The sequence below is a fragment of the Triticum urartu genome, chromosome 7A (genome assembly GCF_056163025.1).
Source record: "Triticum urartu cultivar PI428250 chromosome 7A, HENAU_Tu73, whole genome shotgun sequence".
In the NCBI taxonomy this organism is placed as follows: domain Eukaryota; kingdom Viridiplantae; phylum Streptophyta; class Magnoliopsida; order Poales; family Poaceae; genus Triticum; species Triticum urartu.
In genome coordinates, this window is record NC_141879.1 from 373,995,444 (window position 1) to 374,021,310 (window position 25,867).

Consider the following 25,867-nt stretch of genomic DNA (forward strand, 5'->3'; position numbering starts at 1 on the left):
GATTACTCCTTGTAGTTGATGCTAGTTGGTTTATTCGGTGGAAGATCATATGTTCAGATCCTTAATGATAATTATTACACCTCTGATTATGAACATGAATATGGTTTGTGAGTAGTTACATTTGTTCCCGAGGACATGGGAGAAGTCTTGTTATAAGTAATCACGTGAATTTGGTATCCGTTCGATATCTTGATGAGATGTATGTTGCCTCTCCTCTAGTGATGTTATGTGAACGTCGACTACATGACACTTAACCATGATTTGGGCCTAGGGGAAGGCATTGGGAAGTAATAAGTAGATGATGGGTTGCTAGAGTGACAGAAGCTTAAACCCTAGTTTATGTGTTGTTTCGTAAGGGGTTGATTTGGATCCACATGTTTCATGCTATGGTTAGATTTATCTTAATTCTTCTTTCATAGTTGCGGATGCTTGCGAGAGGGGTTAATCATAAGTGGGAGGCTTGTCAAAGTTAGGACAACACCCAAGCACCAGTCCACCCACATATCAAATTATCAAAGTAACGAACGTGAATCATATGAGCATGATGAAAACTGGCTTGACAGTAATTCCCATGTGTCCTCGGGAGTGCTTTGCATTATATAGGAGTTTGTCCAAGCTTGTCCTTTTCTACAAAAAGGATTGGGCCACCTTGATGCACCTTAGTTACTTTTGTTACTTGCTACCTGTCACAAATTATCTTATCACACAACGATCTGTTACCGATAATTTCAGTGCTTGCAGAGAATACCTTGCTGAAAACCGTTTGTCATTTCCTTCTGCTCCTCGTTAGGTTCGACACTCTTACTTATCGAAAGGACTACGATAGATCACCTATACTTGTGGGTCATCATCGGCCCGAAGCCCATGTACCCTTTCTCCCCTCACTTACCCCTTCATGGCCACCACTATATAAACTCATTCCCCTCCTCCGTTCTAGGGTTAGCATTGTCTTAGCTCATTTTGGAGATTACAACATTGCTCATCCACTTGTACCTCTACTCCATTGGAGACCGAGGCCTACCAGGAGAAGATCCCCCAAGTGGATTCAAGACTGATGAGGACATCAATACCATTGTTACACCCACAGCCCCTACTGTTACATATACTGGACCAATTACTAGAGCTCGCGCACGCCAATTAAATTACCAGGTACTTTCGTTTCTTGGTAATGATTCTAATGTTCATGAGATTATGATGCTGCCTAAATTGGATACATTTGTTTTGCTTTCAAATGAAGGGCCTAGCTTGGAGAAGGATGAACATTGGAGCAAGAACATGCATGAAGTTGATGGCATGCGCAAGGGGATCAAGAACGGAGTTACAAGTGATGATTTCAGGACTTTGAAGCCGCCATAAGGAGTGCATGAAGCCATGGACGAAATATACAAGATGCCACTTCATAATATTCGTCCATAGGCTATTCTAGGTGCTGCGTCACCTTATTAATGGGCCAGGCCCATGTAATTTCGAAATACTTAAGTATAGGCTATTTTTAGAGTCCGTATGTGTGGGGAAACAAGAGTTAGGGTTGGTTTCGGACCCCACCCTCAAGGGCCACGAAATTTCCCTCTCTTCCTCCATATATACAGCCCTTAGGGCGTCGTTTAGACTTTGGGTTTTGTTTAGATTAAAAGTTCGCCATAGCTGCAACTTCGTGTACTTCGTTTGTGTCCAACGACCAGACCAAGACGTCACAGAACCCCACCTTGATCAATAAAGCTTTCATCTTATATTCGCAATATCCAGATTGCAATCTCAGTTTCTTGCTTGTTTTTCATTTGCTCGCAGGAAACAGGCCCTCGTGGTCAGGTTGATCGTGCTCCGACGTGGTCAATAACCCCTCGGAAGTTGGTTTAGCGATTGCTAAGGCGCGACGTCTCGCATGTTCGTAGTCGGATCGTCAAGGTCAACTCCCACAGAAAACGATAGCCACCATCTCATCGAAACATCGGGACACCTTTGCCTCTATCAAGTGCTAAGGCGCCGTGATTTTGTTAGTGTTCTAGGCTTGCGTCTCTAGCACGGTCTAGCCTAGGACCAGCACAGTACCGTCGTTGAGCGTTTATTCAACTTTGCATCTCTGAATTGATTATTGCTGACCCTTTTTGCTACCATACTATAAGCCTTCCCAGCTCCACATACCTCTACGTCGTGCGTTTGACTCTCCCTGGCAATCGCTCTATCCAAGCTTTTGAGAGTTTTGACTACAACGGTTGCCGATCACCGCCTGCTGCTGGGTAAGAACTGGTAAGAATTTGAGATTTGCTTGATGGATTTGTGACACCCGCCACCACCACCTCTTGTTAGTATTCTGTAGGATCATATTCTTGTGTGTTTTCTATTGTTGCTAACCATGGCAGGATCACAAGCCGACGAGAGTGACTGGGAGAACATGACGAATCAGGAGTTGCATGATAAATTTCAGCAAATGATGAATGGACAGGTGCAGGATGTACTAAACAGATTTGAAGAGGCCATGGAGAAGATAGATGACATGGAGAAGACGTTCGAAACAAAGCTCGATAACAGGTTTAATGAATTGCTCGCGCGTCTTCCACCACCACCACCGGCTGCACCTAACGCACCTCTACAACAACAACAACGACGACTACCTACACATCGTGAAACAGCCCTCCGCCGAGCGAGCCGTCTCCCTCTTGCACCTGGCCAAACTGTTGGTGCTGCTGTTGCTACTTCTGTGGCTCCTGCTGCTGATGCGGAGGAGGATGATTTTGCTGGCGATTACGAGGATGAGGTTGATCAAAATCAGAACTATGTGCCACCACCAGCACAGCAACCATCAGGTCGTCCACATGCAAATAATGGCAATGGTAGGGCTCACCCTCAGGTACGAGATCATGACCATCTCCCTAAACTAAAATTGAATATTCCACCATTTGAGGGTAGATATGTTCCTGATATATATCTTACTTGGGAGTTAGAAACTGAACAACGATTTACATGTTTACAATATCCCGAGGAGAGACGTGTTCCTGCTGCTGTTTGTGCATTCACTAGTTTTGCATGTGTTTGGTGGTCTGAGCATTGTAGATTATATCCCATTCCTGCTACTTGGGCTGCTTTGAAAACTGCTATGCGTACTCGTTGGGTTCCACCATATTATCAACGTGAATTACTTCAAAAATTGCAGCGCTTAAGACAGGGAAAAAATTCTGTAGAAGAATATTATCAGGAATTACAAACTGGCATGATTAGATGTGGTATTGTTGAGGAGAATGAAGCTATGCTTGCACATTTTATGGGTGGATTAAATAGAGAGATTCAGACGATTCTAGAGTATAAGGAGTATACTAATATCACTCGTTTATTCCATCTTGCTTGTAAAGCTGAACGTGAAGTGCAGGATCGACAGGCATTGGCGCGGACTAACTTTTCTGCAGGTCGACCTTCTTCATGGACACCACGTGCATCATCTACTTCCACACGTTCTGCTTCACCGGCGCCTCCGTCGGCTGCCACCTCCAACCGTGATACAATAAAGCAGGCACAATCACCACTAGAGCACACCTTCTGGGCCTGCAAAGAGCTCTTCTTCATCCATGGCATCAACAGGGCAAACACATGATATTATTTGTCGACGTTGCAAGGGTGGAGGTCATTATGCGAGAGAATGCCCATCTAAGCGTGTGATGATTGTTACTGAGGATGGTGGGTATGAGTCTGCTAGTGACTATGATGAGGAGACTTTGGCTCTTCTTACACGTGACGAACACGGTGGAGACGATTCTGATCATGAGACGCAATACATGGCTCCTGAAGATGCTGACAGGTATGAATGTTTAGTTGCTCAACGTGTTTTGAGTGTGCAGGTTACACAAGCTGAGCAAAATCAGAGGCATAATTTGTTCCATACAAAGGGAGTTGTGAAGGAACGTTCTGTTCGCGTGATCATAGATGGAGGGAGTTGCAACAACTTGGCTAGCATCGAGATGGTGGAGAAGCTATCTCTCACCACAAGACCACATCCACATCCTTACTACATCCAATGGTTCAACAACAGCGGCAAGGTTAAGGTAACACGTACTGTTCGTGTGCATTTTAGTATCTCTACATATGCTGATTATGTTGATTGTGATGTGGTACCGATGCAAGCATGTTCCTTATTACTTGGTAGACCATGGCAATGATGAGGACATCAATACCATTGTTACACCCACAGCCCCTACTGTTACATATACTGGACCAATTACTAGAGCTCGCGCACGCTAATTAAATTACCAGGTACTTTCGTTTCTTGGTAATGATTCTAATGTTCATGAGATTATGATGCTGCCTAAATTGGATACATTTGTTTTGCTTTCAAATGAAGGGCCTAGCTTGGAGAAGGATGAACATTGGAGCAAGAACACGCATGAAGTTGATGGCATGCGCAAGGGGATCAAGAACGGAGTTACAAGTGATGATTTCAGGACTTTGAAGCCGCCATAAGGAGTGCATGAAGCCATGGACGAAATATACAAGATGCCACTTCATAATATTCGTCCATAGGCTATTTTAGGTGCTGCGTCACCTTATTAATGGGCCAGGCCCATGTAATTTCGAAATACTTAAGTATAGGCTATTTTTAGAGTCCGTATGTGTGGGGAAACAAGAGTTAGGGTTGGTTTCGGACCCCACCCTCAAGGGCCACGAAATTCCCCTCTCTTCCTCCATATATACAGCCCTTAGGGCATCGTTTAGACTTTGGGTTTTGTTTAGATTAAAAGTTCGCCATAGCTGCAACTTCACGTACTTCGTTTGTGTCCAACGACCAGACCAAGACGTCACAGAACCCCACCTTGATCAATAAAGCTTTCATCTTATATTCGCAATATCCAGATTGCAATCTCAGTTTCTTGCTTGTTCTTCGTTTGCTCGCAGGAAACAGGCCCTCGTGGCCAGGTTGATCGTGCTCCGGCGTGGTCAATAACCCCTCGGAAGTTGGTTTAGCGATTGCTAAGGCGCGACGTCTCGCACGATCGTAGTCGGATCGTCAAGGTCGACTCCCACAGAAAATGATAGCCACCATCTCATCGAAACATCGGGACACCTTTGCCCCTATCAGGCAATTTGATAAAAATTCTATTCACCATGGTAGAAACAATCAGTATACTCTTGTTCATAAGGATAAAAATATTACTTTGCTTCCTATGACTCCTGATTCCATTTTGAAAGGAGAAAACTAAGAGTGAAAATCAGATTGTGGCAAAAGAATTTGAGCAACAAATGCAGCCTAATAATAATAAACAATCTAGTGTTGCTTCTGAAATTAAATTGAAAAGTGCATGTTTACTTGCCACCAAATCTGATATTGGTGATCTAGATTTTAGCAAATCTGTTTGCTATGCTTTTGTGTGCAAAGAGGCATTATTTTCATTCGAGGACGTGCCTTCCTCTTTGCCTCCTGCTGTCACTAACATTTTGCAGGAGTTCGCCGACGTCTTTCCACAAGACGTGCCACCGGGATTACCACCTATTCGCGGGATTGAGCATCAAATTGACTTAATTCCCGGTGCATCATTACCCAACCGGGCACCATACCGTACCAATCCAGAGGAGACGAAGGAGATTATGCGTCAAGTACAAGAACTGCTCGACAAAGGTTATATACGCGAATCCCTTAGTCCTTGTGCTGTTCCTATCATTTTAGTGCCGAAAAAGGATGGTACGTCGCGTATGTGCGTTGATTGTAGAGGCATTAATAATATTACTATTCGTTATCGTCATCCTATTCCTAGGCTAGATGATATGCTTGATGAATTGAGTGGCTCTACAATATTCTCCAAAGTTGATTTGCGTAGTGGTTACCATCAAATTCGTATGAAATTGGGAGATGAATTGAAAACAGCATTTAAAACTAAGTTTGGATTATATGAGTGGTTAGTCATGCCTTTTGGGTTAACTAATGCACCTAGTACTTTCATGAGGTTAATGAACGAAGTTTTACGTGCTTTCATTGGACGATTTGTGGTAGTTTACTTTGATGACATATTGATTTATAGCAAATCTTTGGAGGAACATTTGGAACATTTACGTGCTGTTTTTATTGCTCTACGTGATGCACGTTTGTTTGGTAACCTTGGAAAGTGCACCTTTTGCACCGACCGAGTATCTTTTCTTGGCTATGTTGTTACTCCACAGGGAATTGAAGTTGATAAAGCCAAGATTGAAGCTATTGAGAGTTGGCCGCAGCCCAAAACGGTCACACAAGTGAGGAGTTTCCTTGGCCTCGCTGGTTTCTATAGGCGTTTTGTGAGAGATTTTAGCACCATTGCTGCACCTCTCAACGAGCTTACAAAGAAGGATGTACCTTTTGTTTGGGGTACCGCACAGGAAGAAGCCTTCACGGTATTGAAAGATAAGTTGACACATGCTCCTTTACTCCAACTTCCTAATTTTAATAAGACTTTTGAGCTTGAATGTGATGCTAGTGGAATTGGATTAGGAGGTGTGTTATTACAAGATGGAAAACCTGTTGCATACTTTTCTGAAAAATTGAGTGGGCCTAGTCTGAACTATTCTACTTATGATAAAGAATTATATGCTCTTGTTCGGACCTTAGAAACATGGCAACATTATTTATGGCACAAGGAATTTGTTATACATTCTGATCATGAATCTTTGAAACACATTAAAAGTCAAGCAAAAATGAACCGTCGACATGCTAAATGGGTTGAATTCATTGAGACTTTCCCTTATGTGATTAAACACAAGAAGGGTAAAGAAAATGTTATTGCTGATGCCTTGTCTCGTCGTTATACTATGCTTTCACAAGAATGCTTGCCTCATATTGAATTTGCTTATAATCGTTCATTGCATTCTACTACTAAGATGTGCCCTTTCGAAATTGTGTATGGTTTCCTACCTCGTGCACCTATTGATTTGTTGCCTCTTCCATCTTCGGAGAAGGTTAATTTTGATGCTAAAGAACGTTCTGAATTGATTTTAAAAATGCATGAGTTAACTAAGGAAAACATTGAACGTATGAATGCTAAATATAAACTTGCTGGAGATAAGGGTAGAAAACATGTTGTGTTTGCACCTGGAGATCTTGTTTGGTTACATTTGCGTAAAGATAGATTTCCTAATCTGCGCAAATCAAAGCTAATGCCACGTGCTGATGGTCCTGTTAAGGTTTTAGAGAAAATCAATGATAATGCATATAAACTTGAGCTACCTGCAGATTTTGGGGTTAGTCCCACTTTTAATATTGCAGATTTGAAGCCTTATTTGGGTGAGGAAGATGAGCTTCCGTCGAGGACGACTTCATTTCAAGAAGGGGAGGATGATGAGGACATCAATACCATTGTTACACCCACAGCCCCTACTGTTACATATACTGGACCAATTACTAGAGCTCGCGCACGCCAATTAAATTACCAGGTACTTTCGTTTCTTGGTAATGATTCTAATGTTCATGAGATTATGATGCTGCCTAAATTGGATACATTTGTTTTGCTTTCAAATGAAGGGCCTAGCTTGGAGAAGGATGAACATTGGAGCAAGAACACGGATGGCATGCGCAAGGGGATCAAGAACGGAGTTACAAGTGATGATTTCAGGACTTTGAAGCCGCCATAAGGAGTGCATGAAGCCATGGACGAAATATACAAGATGCCACTTCATAATATTCGTCCATAGGCTATTCTAGGTGCTGCGTCACCTTATTAATGGGCCAGGCCCATGTAATTTCGAAATACTTAAGTATAGGCTATTTTTAGAGTCCGTATGTGTGGGGAAACAAGAGTTAGGGTTGGTTTCGGACCCCACCCTCAAGGGCCACGAAATTCCCCTCTCTTCCTCCATATATACAGCCCTTAGGGCATCGTTTAGACTTTGGGTTTTGTTTAGATTAAAAGTTCGCCATAGCTGCAACTTCACGTACTTCGTTTGTGTCCAACGACCAGACCAAGACGTCACAGAACCCCACCTCGACTCCCACAGAAAACGATAGCCACCATCTCATCGAAACATCGGGACACCTTTGCCTCTATCAAAGACCCCGTTAAGGGAAGATCCCCTCGTGGATTCAAGACCCCGTCTCCTCACAGATTGTGATAAAGGCAAAGGTGTCCCGATGTTTCGATGAGATGGTGGCTATCGTTTTCTGTGGGAGTCGACCTTGACGATCCGACTACGAACGTGCGAGACGTCGCGCCTTAGCAATCGCTAAACCAACTTCCGAGGGGTTATTGACCACGCCGGAGCACGATCAACCTGACCACGAGGGCCTGTTTCCTGCGAGCAAACGAAGAACAAGCAAGAAACTGAGATTGCAATCTGGATATTGCGAATATAAGATGAAAGCTTTATTGATCAAGGTGGGGTTCTGTGACGTCTTGGTCTGGTCGTTGGACACAAACGAAGTACGCGAAGTTGCAGCTATGGCGAACTTTTAATCTAAACAAAACCCAAGTCTAAACGACGCCCTAAGGGCTGTATATATGGAGGAAGAGAGGGGAATTTGGTGGCCCTTGAGGGTGGGGTCCGAAACCAACCCTAACTCTTGTTTCCCCACACATACGGACTCTAAAAATAGCCTATACTTAAGTATTTCGAAATTACATGGGCCTGGCCCATTAATAAGGTGAGGCAGCACCTGGAATAGCCTATGGACGAATATTATGAAGTGGCATCTTGTATATTTCGTCCAAGGCTTCATGCACTCCTTATGGCGGCTTCAAAGTCCTGAAATCATCACTTGTAACTCCGTTCTTGATCCCCTTGCGCATGCCATCCGTGTTCTTGCTCCAATGTTCATCCTTCTCCAAGCTAGGACCTTCATTTGTAAGCAAAACAAATGTATCCAATTTAGGCAGCATCATAATCTCATGAACATTAGAATCATTACCAAGAAACGAAAGTACCTGGTAATTTAATTGGCGTGCGCGAGCTCTAGTAATTGGTCCAGTATATGTAACAGTAGGGGCTGTGGGTGTAACAATGGTATTGATGTCCTCATCATCCTCCCCTTCTTGAAATGAAGTCGTCCTCGACGGAAGCTCATCTTCCTCACCCAAATAAGGCTTCAAATCTGCAATGTTAAAAGTGGGACTAACCCCAAAATCTGCAGGTAGCTCAAGTTTATATGCATTATCATTTATTTTCTCTAAAACCTTAAAAGGACCATCAGCACGTGGCATTAGCTTTGATTTGCGCAGATTAGGAAATCTATCTTTACGCAAATGTAACCAAACAAGATCGCCAGGTGCAAACACAACATGTTTTCTACCCTTATCTCCAGCAAGTTTATATTTAGCATTCATACGCTCAATGTTTTCCTTAGTTAACTCATGCATTTTTAAAATCAATTCAGAATGTTCTTTAGCATCAAAATTAACCTTCTCCGAAGATGGAAGAGGCAACAAATCAATAGGTGCACGAGGTAGGAAACCATACACAATTTCAAAAGGGCACATCTTAGTAGTAGAATGCAATGAACGATTATAAGCAAATTCAATATGAGGCAAGCATTCTTCCCACATTTTCTTGTTATTCTTCAAAACAGCCCTAAGCATAGTAGACAATGTTCTATTGACTACTTCAGTTTGTCCATCAGTTTGGGGGTGACAAGTAGTACTAAAAAGCAGCTTAGTCCCCAACTTAGCCCATAAACATCTCCAAAAGTGGCTAAGAAATTTAGTATCACGATCTGAAACAATAGTATTTGGCACACCATGTAAGCGAATAATTTCACGAAAGAACAAATCAGCAACATTAACAGCATCATCGCTTTTATGACATGGTATAAAGTGTGCCATTTTCGAGAACCTATCCACGACAACAAATATGCTATCCCTCCCCTTCTTTGTTCGAGGTAAACCTAAAACAAAGTCCATAGATATATCCTCCCAAGGAACACTAGGTACAGGCAAAGGCATATATAAACCATGAGGATTGAGTCGTGACTTAGCTCTTTGACATGTAGTGCAGCGAGCAACAAAACGCTCAACATCCCGTCTCATCTTTGGCCAAAAGAAATGTGTAGCAAGTATATCCTCCGTCTTCTTGACGCCAAAGTGTCCCATTAATCCTCCTCCATGCGCCTCCTGCAATAACAAAAGACGAACGGAGCTAGCTGGAATGCATAGCTTGTTAGCACGAAACACAAATCCATCGTTAAGAACGAACTTGTTCCAAGTTCTCCCTTCCTTACAATTCTGCAATACATCTTTAAATTCAGCATCATGAACATATTGATCTTTGATGGTCTCCAAACCAAATATTTTAAAGTCAAGTTGTGAAAGCATAGTATAACGACGAGACAAGACATCAGCAATAACATTTTCTTTACCCTTCTTGTGTTTAATGACATAAGGGAAAGTCTCAATGAATTCAACCCATTTAGCATGTCTACGGTTCAGTTTTGCTTGACTTTTAATGTGTTTCAAAGATTCATGATCAGAATGTATAACAAATTCCTTGGGCCATAAATAATGTTGCCATGTTTCTAAGGTCCGAACAAGAGCATATAATTCTTTATCATAAGTAGAATAGTTCATACTAGGCCCACTCAATTTTTCAGAAAAGTATGCAACAGGTTTTCCATCTTGTAATAACACACCTCCTAATCCAATTCCACTAGCATCACATTCAAGCTCAAAAGTCTTATTGAAATTAGGAAGTTGGAGTAAAGGAGCATGTGTTAACTTATCTTTCAATACCGTGAAGGCTTCTTCCTGTGCAGTACCCCAAACAAAAGGTACATCCTTCTTTGTAAGCTCGTTGAGAGGTGCAGCAATGGTGCTGAAATCTCTCACAAAACGCCTATAGAAACCAGCGAGGCCAAGGAAACTCCTCACTTGTGTGACCGTTTTGGGCTGCGGCCAACTCTCAATAGCTTCAATCTTGGCTTTATCAACTTCAATTCCCTGTGGAGTAACAACATAGCCAAGAAAAGATACTCGGTCGGTGCAAAAGGTGCACTTTCCAAGGTTACCAAACAAACGTGCATCACGTAGAGCAATAAAAACAGCACGTAAATGTTCCAAATGGTCCTCCAAAGATTTGCTATAAATCAATATGTCATCAAAGTAAACTACCACAAATCGTCCAATGAAGGCACGTAAAACTTCGTTCATTAACCTCATGAAAGTACTAGGTGCATTAGTTAACCCAAAAGGCATGACTAACCACTCATATAATCCAAACTTAGTTTTAAATGCTGTTTTCCATTCATCTCCCAATTTCATACGAATTTGATGGTAACCACTACGCAAATCAACTTTGGAGAATATTGTAGAGCCACTCAATTCATCAAGCATATCATCTAGCCTAGGAATAGGATGACGATAACGAATAGTAATATTATTAATGCCTCTACAATCAACGCACATACGCGACGTACCATCCTTTTTCGGCACTAAAATGATAGGAACAGCACAAGGACTAAGGGATTCGCGTATATAACCTTTGTCGAGCAGTTCTTGTACTTGACGCATAATCTCCTTCGTCTCCTCTGGATTGGTACGGTATGGTGCACGGTTGGGTAATGATGCACTGGGAATTAAGTCAATTTGATGCTCAATCCCGCGAATAGGTGGTAATCCCGGTGGCACGTCTTGTGGAAAGACGTCGGCGAACTCCTGCAAAATGTTAGTGACAGCAGGAGGCAAAGAGGAAGGCGCGTCCTCGAATGAAAATAATGCCTCTTTGCACACAAAAGCATAGCAAACAGATTTGCTAAAATCTAGATCATCAATATCAGATTTGGTGGCAAGTAAACATGCACTTTTCAATTTAATTTCAGAAGCAACACTAGATTGTTTATTATTATTAGGCTGCATTTGTTGCTCAAATTCTTTTGCCACAATCTGATTTTCACTCTTAGTTTTCTCCTGTTTTGCTTTATTAGCTCTATTAATATCATCTTTCAAAATGGAATCAGGAGTCATAGGAAGCAAAGTAATATTTTTATCCTTATGAACAAGAGTATACTGATTGTTTCTACCATGGTGAATAGAATTTTTATCAAATTGCCATGGTCTACCAAGTAATAAGGAACATGCTTGCATAGGTACCACATCACAATCAACATAATCAGCATATGTAGAGATACTAAAATGCACACGAACAGTACGTGTTACCTTAACCTTGCCGCTGTTGTTGAACCATTGGATGTAGTAAGGATGTGGATGTGGTCTTGTGGTGAGAGATAGCTTCTCCACCATCTCGATGCTAGCCAAGTTGTTGCAACTCCCTCCATCTATGATCACGCGAACAGAACGTTCCTTCACAACTCCCTTTGTATGGAACAAATTATGCCTCTGATTTTGCTCAGCTTGTGTAACCTGCACACTCAAAACACGTTGAGCAACTAAACATTCATACCTGTCAGCATCTTCAGGAGCCATGTATTGCGTCTCATGATCAGAATCGTCTCCACCGTGTTCGTCATGTGTAATAAGAGCCAAAGTCTCCTCATCATAGTCACTAGCGGACTCATACCCACCATCCTCAGTAACAATCATCACACGCTTAGATGGGCATTCTCTCGCATAATGACCTCCACCCTTGCAACGTCGACAAATAATATCATGTGTCTGCCCTGTTGATGCCATGGATGAAGAAGAGCTCTTTGCAGGCCCAGAAGGTGTGCTCTTGGCAGATAGTGGTGATTGTGCCTGCTTTATTGTATCACGGTTGGAGGTGGCAGCCGACGGAGGCGCCGGTGAAGCAGAACGTGTGGAAGTAGATGATGCACGTGGTGTCCATGATGAAGGTCGACCTGCAGAAAAGTTAGTCCGCGCCAATGCCTGTCGATCCTGCACTTCACGTTCAGCTTTACAAGCAAGATGGAATAAACGAGTGATATTAGTATACTCCTTATACTCTAGAATCGTCTGAATCTCTCTATTTAATCCACCCATAAAACGTGCAAGCATAGCTTCATTCTCCTCAACAATACCACATCTAATCATGCCAGTTTGTAATTCCTGATAATATTCTTCTACAGAATTTTTTTCCTGTCTTAAGCGCTGCAATTTTTGAAGTAATTCACGTTGATAATATGGTGGAACCCAACGAGTACGCATAGCAGTTTTCAAAGCAGCCCAAGTAGCAGGAATGGGATATAATCTACAATGCTCAGACCACCAAACACATGCAAAACTAGTGAATGCACAAACAGCAGCAGGAACACGTCTCTCCTCGGGATATTGTAAACATGTAAATCGTTGTTCAGTTTCTAACTCCCAAGTAAGATATATATCAGGAACATATCTACCCTCAAATGGTGGAATATTCAATTTTAGTTTAGGGAGATGGTCATGATCTCGTACCTGAGGGTGAGCCCTACCATTGCCATTATTTGCATGTCGACGACCTGATGGTTGCTGTGCTGGTGGTGGCACGTAGTTCTGATTTTGATCAACCTCATCCTCGTAATCGCCAGCAAAATCATCCTCCTCCGCATCAGCAGCAGGAGCCACAGAAGTAGCAACAGCAGCACCAAAAGTTTGGCCAGGTGCAAGAGGGAGACGGCTCGCTCGGCGGAGGGCTATTTCACGATGTGTAGGTAGTCGTCGTTGTTGTTGTTGTAGAGGTGCGTTAGGTGCAGCCGGTGGTGGTGGTGGAAGACGCGCGAGCAATTCATTAAACCTGTCATCGAGCTTTGTTTCGAACGTCTTCTCCATGTCATCTATCTTCTCCATGGCCTCTTCAAATCTGTTTAGCACATCCTGCACCTGTCCATTCATCATTTGCTGAAATTTATCATGCAACTCCTGATTCGTCATGTTCTCCCAGTCAGTCTCGTCGGCTTGTGATCCTGCCATGGTTAGCAACAATAGAAAACACACAAGAATATGATCCTACAGAATACTAACAAGAGGTGGTGGTGGCGGGTGTCACAAATCCGTCAAGCAAATCTCAAATTCTTACCAGTTCTTACCCAGCAGCAGGCGGTGATCGGCAACCGTTGTAGTCAAAACTCTCAAAAGCTTGGATAGAGCAATTGCCAGGGAGAGTCAAACGCACGACGTAGAGGTATGTGGAGCTGGGAAGGCTTATAGTATGGTAGCAAAAAGGGTCAGCAATAATCAATTCAGAGATGCAAAGTTGAATAAACGCTCAACGACGGTACTGTGCTGGTCCTAGGCTAGACCGTGCTAGAGACGCGAGCCTAGAACACTAACAAAATCACGGCGCTGCACGTAAATAAGGGAAAAGCACACTCTGGAACTTTTTTTTTTTCGCTTTTTTTTTGCGCTCCTCTTTTTTTTTTTTTGCGCTCCTCTTTTTTTTTTGCGCTCCTCTTTTTTTTTTTATTTTTTTTTTGCGAAAAATTACTATAACGGCGAGTGTCTCAAAACTCTTCCCTCGTCAAACTGATAGTATGGGCACGAAAAAAAAAATTCCACTTTTTTTTTTCGGAAATCAGGGCAGCGACGACGAAAAAGTGCGACAAAAAATCACTATGATGGCACGTGGCTCAAAAGACTCAGAAAAGCCTAAAAATAGGATAGGGAAAAAAAAAATTTTGCCCGAGAAAATTTTGGCCTAAAAACTGCCCGGGGGTCTCCAGACTTTTTTTTTTTTTTTCGAGACCTACGCAGGCAAGGAAACACGAATCGGAATTGAGATTGATCTCAAGAACAAACCTAATATGAGAAGAACTCGGATTGGTGGTGGATATATGGTTGTGGTATATGGCAGCGGTGGTGGTATATGGTAGCGGTGGTGGTATGTGGTATATGGATAAGGATTCAGAGCGGTGGCGGATAAGCAAAAGTGGTAGATGGGCGATGATGATGGTGCGGCGGCGGCGTGACAACTTATGACCAGAACTCGAAACTCTAAAAGACTAGACTCTAAGACCAGCAACTTGACACGACGATGCAACCGCAAATTCAACAAAGCAAAAACCCTAAAAAGATTATGCAAAGGCTCAGATTGGTTCGGATATGATGAACTAACCCTAATTTTTTTTTGTGTGGCTTTTTCGTGGACTGTAGGTATGAAGAACAGACTCGATCTAATCTACGAAAAACTGTAAAATCTCACCGAGCAACCTGGAAATCTGATACCACTTGATAAAGGCAAAGGTGTCCCGATGTTTCGATGAGATGGTGGCTATCGTTTTCTGTGGGAGTCGACCTTGACGATCCGACTACGAACGTGCGAGACGTCGCGCCTTAGCAATCGCTAAACCAACTTCCGAGGGGTTATTGACCACGCCGGAGCACGATCAACCTGACCACGAGGGCCTGTTTCCTGCGAGCAAACGAAGAACAAGCAAGAAACTGAGATTGCAATCTGGATATTGCGAATATAAGATGAAAGCTTTATTGATCAAGGTGGGGTTCTGTGACGTCTTGGTCTGGTCGTTGGACACAAACGAAGTACGCGAAGTTGCAGCTATGGCGAACTTTTAATCTAAACAAAACCCAAGTCTAAACGACGCCCTAAGGGCTGTATATATGGAGGAAGAGAGGGGAATTTGGTGGCCCTTGAGGGTGGGGTCCGAAACCAACCCTAACTCTTGTTTCCCCACACATACGGACTCTAAAAATAGCCTATACTTAAGTATTTCGAAATTACATGGGCCTGGCCCATTAATAAGGTGACGCAGCACCTGGAATAGCCTATGGACGAATATTATGAAGTGGCATCTTGTATATTTCGTCCAAGGCTTCATGCACTCCTTATGGCGGCTTCAAAGTCCTGAAATCATCACTTGTAACTCCGTTCTTGATCCCCTTGCGCATGCCATCCGTGTTCTTGCTCCAATGTTCATCCTTCTCCAAGCTAGGACCTTCATTTGTAAGCAAAACAAATGTATCCAATTTAGGCAGCATCATAATCTCATGAACATTAGAATCATTACCAAGAAACGAAAGTACCTGGTAATTTAATTGGCGTGCGCGAGCTCTAGTAATTGGTCCAGTATATGTAACAGTAGGGGCTGTGGGTGTAACAATGGTATTGATGTCCTCATCAGATTGGGAGGAAGTAACTACCTTTGTATCCCCCTTTGCTGGATTTGAATCATGTATCTCTCCTTGTGTTCATGGATCTAGCACATGTGTGATCATTTGTTGTTGATTTGAGTGTTTCCTCTTGTTTCCCCTCGTGTTTTCCCTCTCTTGCTCCTCGTGTTCTTCACGGGATCCCCTCCAAATCGTGAAAGATCGGCCCCTAGGGTTCCACCCAACATCATCTTGGTATCATGATCCACGTTGATCACGAATTTGGAGTCTCCCCACTGTTTTCTAGCCTAATTTTGCTTTATTTCGTCCTAATTTGGAAAATCCCCACCAAATATAGCCCCCAATTTTTTTGTGATTTGTTGGTTTGATGATGTTTTGTTGATTTTGATCCATGGATTCGATGTGTTTCAAGTGGATCTAGGTTTCCCCATATTTCCCCCTTTCCATCCATGAAATTTTCTCAATTTTGCCATGAGAAATCATGTTTTCTGCCCCCGTTCTCAGATCCGGAATTTAGGGTTCGTCCCGGAAGAAATTTCACGACCCCCGAAACTTCCGGACTCCCCCGGAACTTCTGTCCTTGCCCCGAAACTTCCGGGCTTGACAGAGAGTTTACACAAAATCCCCTGGTTTCAACTATACTTTTTCCGCGACCCCCTAAACTTCCGGCCACCCCCCGAAACTTCCGGACCCCGGAACTTCCAGCCTAACTAGAAACTCTCCCAGAAATTTCAGCATCGCCCTTCTTCACCGTTTTCATCACAACTTTTCACTCTGAACTCCGATTTGAGTGTTCTTTGGCTCGTTTTGAAGCTATCGATGTGCTTGAGGTCCTCACATTGGTTTCACCACCTTTTGAAACCATAAATTTTTTGGAACTTTGGCAAAATCGCCTAGGCCTTCCACAATATCATCTGCTTTACCACCATCGACTTCCGCAACCTAACCATTTTGGTCCCCATAGCATTAGTGGTTGCTTGAGTAGTGATTCAAGTTTCCTAAGGTGTTTCGGTTACTTAGGGACGGTTACTTCTTGATCAACCACCACCATAACTTCTGCATAACATTGCCCACCATACATTTCCACCACTCCAACTTAACCCAGTTTTGTTTGAGCTTGTTTGAGTTGTGGGTTGTGTCTCCTAAGGTGTTTCGGCTACTTAGGGATGATGACTTCAACTCCGACTCACATAACCCATCATTGCACTTCGACAATCCCATTGAGCTTCCGAAAACACCACTGCATTCCACTACCACCATTTGACATTTTCCTTTGGAGATTTTGAGTTGTGTTTTTTCTGTTTCCTAGGGTGTTTCGGCTAACTAGGAACAATTCTACATTAAGAACACCGCCACTCATCATCGCCACGGTCGCGACATCCCCAACGACCATATTGATGTAGGGTAGAACCCTAGTGTCCCGTCTTTCACGAAACGAGCGGATCCCGCGAAGAACAAGAAGAACACGAGGGGAATCACGAGGAGAAACACGAGGGGAAACACGAGAGAATCATTCAAACCAACAAGAACAATCACACATGTGCTAGATCCCCGAAACACAAGGAGATACACGATCCAAATCCAACATGGGACGATACAAAGGGTAGCCGATTCTTCTCCGTGAGGAGGTCTTGAATCCACAAGGGGATCTTCCCGTAAAGGGGTCTTGAATCCAAGGTGGATCTTCTCCGAAGAGGGGCCGCGGTCTCTCTCAAGGAGTAGATCCGATATGGATGAGAGAAGCTCTATCTCACAAATGAGCTAACACAACGCTAACCCTAAAACGTAGGTGGAGGGGGGCGAAGGGGTACATGGGCCATGACCTAGATGCGCTGCACGCAGGCAGGGGGGCCGGATGTCCGGGCATCAGGCCAGATGTCCGGGCCTTCCCAAGTCGCCAGATGTCCGGGCTGGCAGGGTCCAACCTTGTTGCTCTCTGGAATGGCGGGGTCCGGATTTCCGGCTGGAGGCCGGATGTCCGGGTTGGTCGCCGGATGTCCAGGCCCTGTAGACTTGGCCGCTGGCTCCTTGCTGTTGGTGACACGTCCAGGGGACAGATGTCCGGGCCAGGGCCAGATGTCCGGGTCCTGGAAGCTGTCTCTGTCTTCTTCCGTCGTCGCTTCCATGCTTCCCACGCGGATGGTGTAGTTGTTCCTTGGCGCTTGCACTCCTCCTCGTCGTCCGTAGTGTTCCCACAATACCTATGCATGCACACGAGAGGGGTGTCAAGTAGTATACCATCCTCGAAGGGGTCAAGTGAGCACGTGTAAAGGAGATGATTCACCTTTATGTATGTGAAGTAGATGTCGCACGTGTCACTTGCCAAACGGACTCTTGACATGGTGATGTCCATAGGATGCTCCGCATCATCTCCCGTCCCTTGGGAAAGATCCGACCTCGGATCGAAATCCAAATCACCATGGGAAAGAGATGGCGTCGCCGTGTAGGAGTGGTCGATCACCAAGTTCTCGTCAACTTGAAGCTCGAAATGGGCACTCTCCAATGTCGCACCGTCTTGTGATTCCTTCAAAAGTAGTAAGGACAACAAAATCTTGGAAAAAGAAATGTGGTTAGCATTAGTGCAAAACCAAGCATTCAAGAGGTTATTCACCAAACAAGTGTCGTCATCATGCAAAGCATATGGTGTGACAAAGGATTGTGACATGGCATATAAGCACATAAATTGAGCACAAGCAAAGATATCATGGGGACAAGCATGTAAATGTGAGGTAGTGATGCAAATATGTTGGATAAGTGAATAAGCACCTACCTCAAGATCATAGCAAACATGGGAAAAGCGCTCAATGAAAGGTCTATGGTAGGCATAGGAATCATTCACAACACCAAAAGAAATGAAGTGTCTAAACACATGGGTCAAGTGCAAGACAATCCAAGCATAATGTGCATAGGGTGTAGTGAATATCGTGTGGCACTCAACACAATGGAAAGAGCAATTGTTCATCATGTATGAGGTAATCAAGGCAAGCATGTAGCAATCAATGGGACATGGCATATGTGAAGTGATGACATTGTTGCAACCAAACATATGAGAGGAGCAAGTAATCAAAGAATTGGATGCAACACACAAGGCATAAATATCATGATGCATGCAAAGGTGAAAATGACAAGTTGAAGCAAGATCTCTAACATGTGTGCAATCAAGTCTCATGGTGCAAGCAACACAAGTAGTATGATCTGCAATATCCATGCTCATGGTTTGGGGGTTCTCAAAAGAGAAGGATATCACCTTGAAAACATGTCCTTGTGCGTCCTTCACAATGCCGAAGTACAAGCAAGTGCGATGTAGAATCGTCGTGGTAGTAGGTGGTTCGCTCTCAAGAGGTTGGATTGTCAACTCAAGTGATGTGGAAGTTGACACAAAGTTCAAGTATCCTACACATGCACACAACATAAGAAAGAACGTATGCGCATGGTAGATAAACACATCATCCATCATGATGGTTCTCTTCTCTTGCACATAACCATTAGAAGCACAAGTGCATGAATAATATAATGCAACAATGGCAATATTTATGGCACTAGGTATATGGTGCAAAGAGGTAAGACAAGCATGCTTCGCAAAAAATATGTCAAAATCTCCAATCATATGTGGGAATGCTATGGGGGCAATCTCATTAGCAAGACTAAAATCACTGTTGCACTCAATACATGGAAAATCATCTAGCATGAGAGAGGCAACATATGGAGAGGTATGACAAGAAGCAATAACAATCATGCCGTGCAAACTAGTGGAGCGAAGATGCAACACACTACAGGAAATCATGGCAATGATGTCATGTGAGTAAATAATAGGCATAGGCAATGCACATGACATATCGCAAGCACGAACACAAAGCAAGATCATAGTATAATCATAGGCATGGGGTACAAAGCAAACATGGCAATAATAAGTGATATCTCCACCAAGGTTGCAAATACACATAGAAGTACTAGAATCAATCACCATGTGTAATGCAAAGCATGGGTCACAAATGCATAGCAAAGGCATAGTAATGAGCATATCATGCAAAGTGAACATGGCAAAATGGGCATATAATATGTAGTGGACAATAACCCATAGCCAAGTGAGGGCCAAGTAGAAGAAATGCGCGAAGTATTTGCGTGAAGAGAGCGGTGGGAAAGGCAATCCATGGGATTCCAAGTCATCATTGCTCTCTAGAGCTCGTTTTTTCAACTCGTGGGATTGCGAGGATGACAAGTATTCAAGGGTACCTACACAAAAGAAACACAAACGAAAGAAATTGTGTGTGTGGTAAATGTACACATCATCCATCATGATGTGTATGTGCACGTGAGAGTTAGCACAAGATAAGCATCGCTCAAAGAAATTTGAAGCATGGTATAAGAACATGTCATCCATCATGAAAGAATAGTTATTGTGTATGACATGATGGGGATGCAAATTGAGCATACAAGTATGAGGATCATGCAATGGATGGGATGAATCAAAATCTCCTAAAATGTATGAGGAAACTATGGGGGTCTCCTCATGAGAAATATTGTAAACATCACATGGAGAAAATGGACAACATCCAAAACAATGGATATCCGAAGCTAGGTGGTCATGGCATGGCATATGAGATAAAGGATGCAAAGGGAGCATATAAATATCATCACAAGAAAAACAAATGCCAATAACCATGGGCTTGTCATCTATGCCATATGTGCAAATTGGGTTAATTTTAATGGCATATGCATAGTCACTATGAATAGATTGCAAATATGACATATGATTGATCTCATGCATAGCATATGACAAGTCAAGCGGATTGGAAAACATGATGTGACCGAGAGAATTAGCACAAGAAATCCTATGTAACATGGCATCACAACTAATAGACTCCACATGGCAATCATCATACTCATCATAAATGGGTAAATCATCGCATGGGGAAGTCACACTAGCATGAAGCATGGAAATAGGTTGATCAACATCATGCAAGCAATCAATGTCATGGTAGTCCACTAGTGGGACAAGAGCATCACCTTCACCTATGTTACCTTTGTCATTCCACTCATGTGGTGTAGGTGAGGTGGGTAAGACCGAATGGTGGTCAAGATCATCATTGTGATGGAACCATTTGGGGGGTGCATCATATTCCACCATGGCCATCGTCTTGTCCAAAGGTAGGACGAAGTCGTCGAGAATCGACGCATCATCATATAAGGGACCTAGCGCCAAATGAGAAGACACAATAGAGGTAGAGGTCAAGTCGTTAGTGGTGAAAGTGGCCTCACATGACCTATCAACTATCTCACTCTCTCTATGTGGTGGTTCACTCACTCCCTCAAAATAGGTGCACTCAAACTCACATATGGTGGAGTCACTCATCTCACTCAAGTGGTGGGGGTTGTGGCTCTCCTCACATGGGAATTGTGGCAACACATATATGTGGCTAGTGGTGAAGTCACTCTCATTCTCAATATGGTGGCACAAGTCACTCAAGTCATACCATGTCGCCATGGTCGAAGGGAAAATCCCATGCTCAATCATCTTGTCGTTGTCGCTGTGGATGAAGGCCGAAGATGGCACATAATCACTCTCGCCTCCTAAGATGGAAGCATCATCCTTGCTCGTCACCATGTCGCTTGCCTCCAAAGCTTGTTCCTTGAGGGTCTCCGTAGTCGTACTCGTCACCGCACCTTCTTGACAAAGAGTCATGGAGGACTCGGCATCATCAATGCCACAAAGAGGGATGGCGGTGAAGTGGAACTTGGGAGCATCGTCTTGGAGCTCGTCAGGCTTGGACATCATGGTGGTACTAGCCTCATGCTCGTTATCATGGAGCTTGGTCGTTGCGAAGTGAGCTTGGGGTGGAGAAGCTTTGGCCTTCATGAGTTCTTGTTCCGCCTTGAGAGCACCAATGTAGTTGTCGTCGAGGGACTTGTAGTTCGCGAGGAAGAGAGTCTTGGAGATGTCATTGTGCAATCCCATCATGAAGTGGAACTTCATCGAAATGGGGTCGTCCACGCCGGCTCGTCGCAAGGCAATCTTCATCTCCTTGAAGTACTCGTCGATGGACTTGGGTCCTTGGGTGGTGTTCTCCAATTGGCGTTGAAGTTGTTCCGTGTAGGTTGGAGACACGAACTCTCGCCGCAAAGCTCTCTTCGTTTTGGGCCAACTCATGTCGTAGGTCTCCGAAGGTGCGTGAAGGCACCATGTGGATGCGTAGTCGTGGAAGTTCCTTGTGGCGCACTTCACTTGATCTTCCGGAGGAACTTGATGTAGCTTGAGGTAGTCGCCCATCAAACGCTCCCACTCGAGATACTCCTTGGGTTCTAGAGTCCCATAGAAAGGAATCTCATGGTCGATGTCGAGGTCGTAGTAGCTCGTCGAAGTCACAGACTTGAGCTTGGGGAGCTTCTCTTGAAGTGCTTGTGGGCGAAGATGCCCTATGTCCGTAGGCGAAGATGCCTTGAAGTCGCTTGGCGAAGATGCCAAGGGCGATGGTGAAGTCGTTGAGCGGTTATTGGTGTTGAGCTCTTGACCTTCACGTTCGTGGTGGTGATGGTGTCGATGCCGACGTGACCTTGCCGGAGATGGTAGCTCGGAGGCTTGTGCTCTTGAGCATCTTCTCGAAGATGAGGAAGACCGCTTGTAGGACTTGATGAGGGCTTTGATCTCCTCCATTTGAGCTTGCATCTTGGCGTTGTTGGAGATGTTTGTGGCATCGAACTCGTCGGTGTTGTTGTAGACCGAATATGAAATGCCTTGCCTATCCATCACAAGACTCGAGCAAATATGAGTGGGAGAAAGAGAAGAACGAATACGAAATGTACCTTGACCGAAGTTGAAAGTGGATCAATGATCACTCCAATGTGGGCAAGGAAATAGCACAATCGGTACCAATTCTTGTCGGTTTCTCACACCTACACAAATAAGGCTTATGGTGGAGCTCGGTGAGGATAGTGGCACAAAAATTTAATGAAAAATGTTAGCAAGAGTCAATAATGTTGAAAGAGATCCACAAATTCGCAAGTGAAACAAGTAGACCAATAGCAATATGTGGCACACGGAAACACACACACACACAGATAGATAAATGGGGTCATGCAACCAAGGATGAGCACAAAATGTGGAATCCACGGAAAACGCTCGTGTTGCACAACTCAAGAGAGACGCTAGCACGATTGCTCTATAGGCGGATACGACACTTGTGCACAACCTATAAGATGCAAAATGGATAACTTTCTATCCCAAGTATGCTATGTGTATGATGTTCCGGTGGTATGATCCAAGATGATCTTATATGCAATGTGGTATGATGCTATGGCACTTGCTTACAAGCTTCTTTGCTTTTTCTCTTTTGCTTAAAAGCTTTATTCTCTTTTTTTGTATGGCCACTTTGCGAAATGCACAAACCAAGATAGCAATTGTGTATATGCGGGAACAAACTTGAGGCACACGAGATGATATGATACCGATATGGTATGGTATGTATGCAATGTATGGTGTAGATCACTAATGTGCACAAGTAACATTGCCGGCAATACTCAAATGGCTAGTCTCGATAGGTAAGTAACGCAAAATGGGCTAGGGGTTAACAATGCAATGGCAAGGGAATATACAATGGAGGGATACCACGATACCAAGTTGATATGGAGGTTACCGTCCTTGGCGATGATGAGTGGCGGTGATCTTGATGGAGATACCAAGATGATGGAGACTCGTCCCTAAGTAGCCAAAACACCTTAGGAAACGGAAAAACTGCAAACTCAAAATCTCAAACGTCAAATGTCAAAATGGTGATAGCGGGATGTGGTGGTGGCGGAAGCTCAATGTAATTGCGGAATGTCAATGATGGGTTGCGGAGTACGCAAAGCACGGCCCCTAAGTAGCCTAAACACCTTAGGAGACACAACTCACAACACTAACAAAATTGGGTTAAGTTGGGATGGTGGAAGTGTATGGTGGACAAGCCTATGCGAAAGTTATGGTGGTGGTGGTGGTTGATGAAGAAGAAATCGTCCCTAAGTAGCCTAAACACCTTAGGAGACTCAAATCACTCCTCAAGCAACCACTAATGCGATGGGGAACAGAATTGGTTAGGTTGCGGAAGTCGGTGGTGGTTATGCGGAGGTTGTGGTGGAAGCCCTAGGCAAAGATGCCAAGGTTCCAAAAATTTGATGGAGTCAAATGGTGTTGGTAGTATTTTTGTGTGAAGGGGGATGTCAAGAGCTTTTCAATGAGCTAAAGAACGCGAAAATCGGACTCTGGACAAAATGGTGAAACAGGGGAGGCTGAAGTTACAGGGGCCGGATATCCGGGCTCGAGGCCGGAAATCCGGGACCTGATGTCCAGAACCATGCAGATTTGGCGCTCCAGGAGCCGGATGTCCGGCTTGGATCCCGGATGTCCGGCCCGATGGCCCGAATGTCCGGCCTGAGGCCCGGATGTCCGGCCCGATGAATCTAGATCTCGTTTGGGGCGGAAATTTTCGAATTGGGGGCGGGAATTGATGATTTCGGAGGCAAAATTTGATGGATTTCATGGATGGAAAGTGGGGAAACTTGGGGGAAAGATAGATCTACTCAAGACACAATGAATCCACAGATCAAAATCAACAAAACATCATCAAACCAACAAATCACAAAAAAAAATTTAGGGGCTATTTTTGGTGGGGATTTTCGAATTTAGGACGAAATCAACAAAATTAGCCTAGAAAACACAACGGGGAGGCTCCGAAATCGTGATCAACCTGGCTCATGATACCAAGATGATGTAGGGTAGAACCCTAGTGGCCCGATCTTTCATGAAAGGAGCAGATCCCGCGAAGAACACGAGGGGAATCACGAGGAGAAACACGAGGGGAAACACGAGAGAATCACTCAAACCAACAAGAACAATCACACATGTGCTAGATCCTCGAAACACAAGGAGATACATGATCCAAATCCAACAAGGGACGATAGAAAGGGTAGCCGGTTCTTCTCCGTGAGGAGGTCTTGAATCCACAAGGGGATCTTCCCATAAAGGGGTCTTGAATCCAAGGTGGATCTTCTCCGAAGAGGGGCCGCGGTCTCAAGGAGTAGATCCGATATGGATGAGCGAAGCTCTATCTCACAAATGAGCTAACACAACGCTAACCCTAAAACGTAGGTGGAGGGGGAGTATATATAGTCTAAGGGGCGAAGGGGTACATGGGCCACGGCCCAGATGCGCTGCACGCAGGCAGGGGGGCCGGATGTTCGGGGATCGGGCCAGATGTCCGGGCCTTCCCGAGACACCGGATGTCCGGGCGCTGGGGCCGGATGTCCGGGCTGGCAGGGTCCAACCTTGTTGCTCTCTGGAATGGCGGGGTCCAGATTTCCGGGCTGGAGCCGGATGTCCGGGGGCTCGGGACACGCCGGATGTACGGGCCTTGTAGACTTGGCCGCTGGCTCCTTGCTGCTGGTGACACGTCCAGGGGCCGGATGTCCGGGTCCTGGAAGCTGTCTCCATCTTCTTCCATCGTTGCTTCCATGCTTCCCTCGCGGATGGTGTAGTTGTTCCTTGGTGCTTGCACTCCTCCTCGTCGTCGCTATTGTCCGACAATACCTATGCATGCACACGAGAGGGGTGTCAAGTAATATACCATCCTCGAAGGGGCCAAGTGAGCACGTGTAAAGGAGATGATTCACCTTTATGTATGTGAAGTAGATGTCGCATGTGTCACTTGCCAAACGGACTCTTGACATGGTGATGTCCATAGCATGCTCCGCATCACATATCATCATCCGTTCTTTCTTACACTTGTTATACCACGAACGATAACCTCTATATCATCTTGGTATCGTGGTATCTCATCATTGTACGTTCATTCTTGCCATTGTAGTGTTAACCCCTAGCCCATTTTGCGTCACCTGCCTATCGAGACTAGCCATTGAGTATTGCCGGCTGATACGTATCCAACGTATCTATAATTTTTTGATTGTTC